This window comes from Podarcis liolepis, assembly GCF_965112155.1.
Source record: "Podarcis liolepis genome assembly, chromosome: 8".
Classification (NCBI taxonomy): Eukaryota; Metazoa; Chordata; class Lepidosauria; order Squamata; family Lacertidae; genus Podarcis; species Podarcis liolepis.
Window position 1 is genome coordinate 74,292,931 of NC_139560.1, and position 6,000 is coordinate 74,298,930.

A 6,000-nucleotide genomic window follows, 5' to 3' on the forward strand; every position below is an offset into this window, starting at 1 on the left:
TTATAGAAAATACCACAACACGGGGGAAATAAATTTGAAGCACTATTAATGAAATAGTCTTGAAATCGCTTCTAGGGGAATATGATTGGAGATAACAAAGCAAATGATATTCCCATCATCAAGGAAACCATTAAATTGCTTATTTTACTAAATAAAAAGCAAGCCATATATACACAAACATATACAGAACCATGGCATTAATAAGGCATTTGATTAACCAAGCTTCTTAGCGGAATCCCATTAATTCCACAATCTTTGTTTTATATGCCATTTAATTAAATTGTAATGTTGGGTGCAGGAATTATTTCCTAGGTCCATAAAGCACAAATAAATGATTAACCATTCATTTCCCTGAAGCAAAACAAAAAGAAAAGAAAAACCGTTTGACTTGTGTGCAAATTTTCAACAGCAGATTAAAGACCTATGTTTAACTTAGGCAAAAAAAGAAAGAAAGAAAGAAAGAAAGAAAGAAAGAAAGAAAGAAAGAAAGAAAGAAAGAAAGAAAGAAAGGTAAAGGATGCCTAGATGTTTAAGGCCAGTCAAAGGTGACTATGGGGTTGGAGCCAGCGTTTGTCCACAGACAGCTTTCCGGGTCATGTGGCCAGCATTACTAACCACTTCTGGTGCAACAGAACACTGTGATGGAAACCAGACCACACAAAAATGCTGTTTACCTTCCCGTCACAGCAGTGCATATTTATCTACTTGCACTGGTGTGCTTTTGAACTGCTAGGTTGGCAGGAGCTGGGACAGAGCAACAGGAACTCACCCCATCATGGGGATTCAAACCGCCTATCTTCTGATCAGCAAAGCCCAAGAGGCTTAGTGGTTTAGACCACAGCGCCACCCACATTCCGCCGTAAGGAAATACTTACAGCAATGTGCGCAGAACAATAGTCATTAATAAGATAGGAGGGTGGAGGGAGTTCTGCTATTATAATCCCAGGACAGTGGTATCTCGGGTTACAGACTCCACTAACCCAGAAATAGTACCTTGGGTTAAGAACTTTGCTTCAGGATGAGAGCAGAAATCGCATGGTGGCGGCACAGTGGCATTGGGAGGCCCCATTAGCTAAAGTGGCACCTCAGGTTAAGAACAGTTTCAGGTTAAGAACAGACCTCCGGAACGAATTAAGTTCTTAACCCGAGGTACCACTGTAGTGTACCAACAACAGGGCACACTGGAGCACAGGCCAGAAGAAAATCCTTATTGGAGTAACCATGAGGTGCAACTATTGTTGGGCTACACCATTTAGGCTGCTGTTGGGAGAAGCCGCTTGTTTAAATGCTCACGCCCATGTTAAAGCAAACCTCCTTGCACGTACCAAGTTGGTTATCATGGTGGGGACCGATTTTGTATCCTTCCCTCTGATAATCTAGATAACTTGTGAGCCTGTGGTTCACCACTGCTGGTTCTCACTTACCAAGGGCAGTCTCTGTGGCTCTAGGGCAGCGCTGGAGGTCAGAGCAGGAAGCTACCAGAATCTTAATTGGTAGCCTCCCAGAGGGTGGGGCTCCAAGGGCAGACCAAATTTAAAACTGGCTATGCTCTGGTCCGTAAGGGATGCGGGTGGTGCTGTGGGTTAAACCACAGAGCCTAGGACTTGCCGGTCAGAAGGTCGGTGGTTCGAATCCCTGTGATGGGGTGAGCCCCTGTTGTTCGGTCCCTGCTCCTGCCAACCTAGCAGTTCGAAAGCATATCAAAATGCAAGTAGATAAATAGGTACCACTCTGGCGGGAAGGTAAACGGTGTTTCCGCGCACTGCTCTGGTTCGTCAGAAGCGGCTTAGTCATGCTGGCCACATGACCCGGAAGCTGTACGCCGGCTCCCTCAGCCAATAAAGCGAGATGAGCGCCGCAACCCCAGAGTTGGTCACGACAGGACCTAATGGTCAGGGGTCCCTTTAGCTTTATCTTATGCTCTGGTCCACTTCTGGGGTATATAAAGGTGGAAACCACTGATCAAGCAATAGTCTTCTCCCAAATCATACTCTCCTGTGGGTCAAGATTGGTTTACAACCTGAAGGTTCCCCACCCTGCACTGGGTTGCTAATTTGGTAAGAGAAGTGCTTGGAAGAAGTCAATTAACTTATTCCTCCTGTGCACAATCTAAATCACCTCCCTAAAGTGATTTTTGAGTCCCCCAAGAGGGAGGGAATGAAGGTAGACGTTTTTATCTTTTTTCCATCTGGGGGTCATAATTTAGAAGGTCATTTAGGTTGGGGGAAAGGGTTAAATATCCTTTGCCACACCACCACTATCCCCATCATAATACCATTACTGTGCCACTGTTTTTAATTTCAACAAAAGCAGTCAAAGGGGGAGAGAGAGAGAGAGAGAGAGAGAGAGAGAGATCCTGATCACGCATCTGCTGTGTCACACAGACTTGTGCCACAGTCTTAACATTTAAATCTGAAAATAACTGGTTATGCTGTAAAGAATCCTTATGAAAACAACCGTATCCATTAAAAAAAATAGATGGATGGCATAGCATTATTGCAGCACTTGTAGAGAATTACTTTTCTGTTTCTAATTTACTTCAAGGGATTGTGAAATTTGCTTACTGGCCCCTGAACAATTACCCAGCTGAAGAGTTAGGTAATAGAAAACTATCTGCGGAAGTAAAGAGTTCTCATTCCCCAACCTGCTTTCCTTTCAAGAGCCTGGAGATGAGCAAACATTTATTTACTTATTAACTACCTTTCCACCCCTCACTTTAATACAATAGCCCTCCAAGTCAAGGCATGCTGACAGATAGGAATTTCCCCAAGGCCACCTAGTGAGCTTCAGAGCTGAGAGATTTCTTACAATCTAGGTTTCCAGCATCCAAACCCAAATATATTAGTTAGAATTCTAAATTAAGAAGCCTCAACGATTTGGGTTTAAGAACACTTAGAGCACTTACAGATTTTTCATGGACCAAGAAGAGGGGTAAAGTGGGGGGGACACCATGGAAGTGGTAATTTTTTTTTACAGTCATACTCCAATTCTCTACAAATTCACCTGGTCTCAATCCTCTTCTTCTACAAACTGTTTTTCGTTTAGTTTTGCTTTTGCCTTTGGCATGTGTACAGGTTATTTCTTGATAGCAATAACCACTCAAATACAGTAACTGAATTAGTCAGACATAGTTGAATGTGAGAAATGGTCACATTCGGGCTGGAATATAAATTCAGTGAAGGTAATGCCTTTCCCAAATGGTCATCTTCATCTGCTAATTAACCTTGAATTTCACTTTTGACAATATTTAGCGGTAACTCTAACTTGACTAAATGATCATGTGGAGAAAATGAGCATTATTTGTGTGAGCCAACTCTCAGAGGCCTTATTAGGAAAGCTTCATCAGTTAAAGCTAAAAAGAGACTTTTGCTGTTGAATGCTTATTCTGCTACATGTTTCTAGTTAGCTAAGAGGTGCAGTATCATACACAAAATTCACATTACTAGGTTACAGCCCATTATCCATTATGATGATACCTATCATATCTTCAATCAAGTTACTACGTAACAGAGTAATGTTATCAAAAGTATCTGTGTTTACTCAGTACATCTATGGCCATTCACTTTACGTGTATACTATGACTTACAATCTCTAATTAAAAAGTACAGAATGGAATAGTTTAACTTGAAGATTCATTAATAAAACTCTGTTTGCTAAGTGGCTTAATAAACATATGCTGGGCACAGTTATATTCCCACCAGGAAATGTAAAATGCTCTTTAAAACAGTGAAATTACCATAATTGACAGAACACAGATGCTGTTTAATAATCTAGCCAATTGCATTCTCGATGGGAATGCTCATTAATTCTATTTTAAGACATAGTGTGATTCACCTGTATTTCAGATAATTAGTATTGAAAGCCAGGTAAGCAGAACAGTTAATGATGCAAAGTTTGATGACTTTGCTATAGCAGGAGCAATATTTAAAGTTTGACTACAATGATACTGTCTTCTTCTCTTCCAGGCAAAATGAATAGTTGCAAAACAAAGCATGTTTGCATTTCTCAAACAAACTGGACTCCAACTCTTCTTGTGACGAGAAAAGCAATTGATTGGATCTCAACTCACCCTCTCCATAGAACATTACAGTGGAATGTAGTGTGCACTTCATCTAATAAAATGTATGGTTTCTTTGTGGTTGAAGTTATTATGAATGAATGTTGTTGATTTCACTGTGGCCCAAAGGTCATAGTGAACAATTGATGTGTATGTGTGTGACACATGCACACACTCCCCTGTGTGTGCATATACACACTAATTTACCATCAAGAACGCAAGCAAGACATCAAAAACAAAAACACAAAAGAGAAAAAGCTATATACAAACAAAACAAAACAAGGATACCTCGTCTGACTTGTTTTTCTTGTTCATGTCTTTATAAACACACCAGCAAAATTAGCCATATTATGAATTTACAGTAATATCTCTTCTAAGTGGCTGTGCTAATTGTATCGCGACATGATGTGTCAGTCTATTCAACACAGAAACTAACAATTCCACCATTATCCCCACGAAGGCTACCTTTTAAGAGATAATGAGGCAAATTTTTCACCACTCCCTCTCTCTGTGCTTTGTGTAAAAATAATCTATCTTGTCATAACAATGCTTTCAGCATAGCTTGAAACATCTAGCCTTGTCCCTTCACTCATGGGAAGACTGGTTTTCCTAACCCCCCCCCCCCGATTTCCTGAAGAACTACTGCTGTAAAACACACTACTTAAATAATGAAATATTAGTATTAAGCAGCATAAACCTAGGCATGTCAATGCAGAGACAAATCCTTTTAAGTTCAGTTGGCCTTATTGTTAGGTGGATGGATCAGCCAATTTCCATTCCTTTTTAGTTTTCCTTGGGTTCAGCCATTCCCAGTGTGTTCTTTGTGATGCTTTATAAAGTCATGCTTCAATTTATACAGGTCCCCTCCCCTTCTCCAGGGGGTGGCGTTGCGGGAGGCCTCCCAGTAACCCGATTCTGGGTGGAGGGTGGAGGGATACTGCCTGTGTCATTGGGACTCCCGGCCACATCACAACTTTGTAAGGTTAGGCATTGGGTAAGCCTTGTTTATGGGAGGGGAGGTTGTTGCCTCCACCTGCCCCACCTCGTTAAGGGTATCCCATTAAAGCACTGTTTCTCAACCTGTGGGTCCCCAGATGCTGTTGGACTACAACTCCCATCATTCCTAGCCAGCATCACCAGTCATCAGGGATGATGGGAGTTGTAGTCCAACAGCATCTGGGGACCCACAGGTTGAGAAACAGTGCTTTAAAGGAAACCAGGGAGCGTGGTTCCTGTCCGAAGCCTGGGCATGGGCTAGGGCCATGGCATGACCCCATCAGGGACCCTGGGGGTGCCCCAATTTGATGTATATTATACGGCTCCCCCTACTGGTGGCTTACCCTTATGAGACTCCCTGCAGACAGGCAGGAGTCAGGATATAGCCCAGTTTCACTCAATGCCTAAGCCACACTGTTCACATCTGTAACCAAGAAAATTGTGGCCTATTTTATCCCATTAACCTAAACATTCATGTCTGTGTGTTTATTATCTAAGGGCACCGCGGGGGCCAGGGCCTCACCATGCAATGTTCTTCTACCAGGGACAAGTACCAGGTAATCAGGAAAAACTGGAGTTTATGCAAACAGGCTTTGAAAGTCTGCCAAAAGATTGCAGGTTGCTCTTTAGGTAACAAAGTCCCCTTGGGTGAAAGCAATTGCATAGTTCTTTTGATCCTGGGGTACCTATTCCATTCAGGTCAATAGGATATTTAGTATAATATATGTTAACCTGAACCATTCAAAGATGGTCAGCAGGCTGCAGCTATCAGTGTTGAGTGCCTCTGTGATTATTTGTTCCATACAGTTGACACACAAGGGAAAAGTCTCATGATCATTGCAAGGTTACATTATTTATACTCCATTTCTCCATTCTTGCTGAGCAAGGAAATGTGATAAAGTTCCAAAGTTCTGGCATTTGAGGCTCAAGTAACTTCTTAAGTCCCA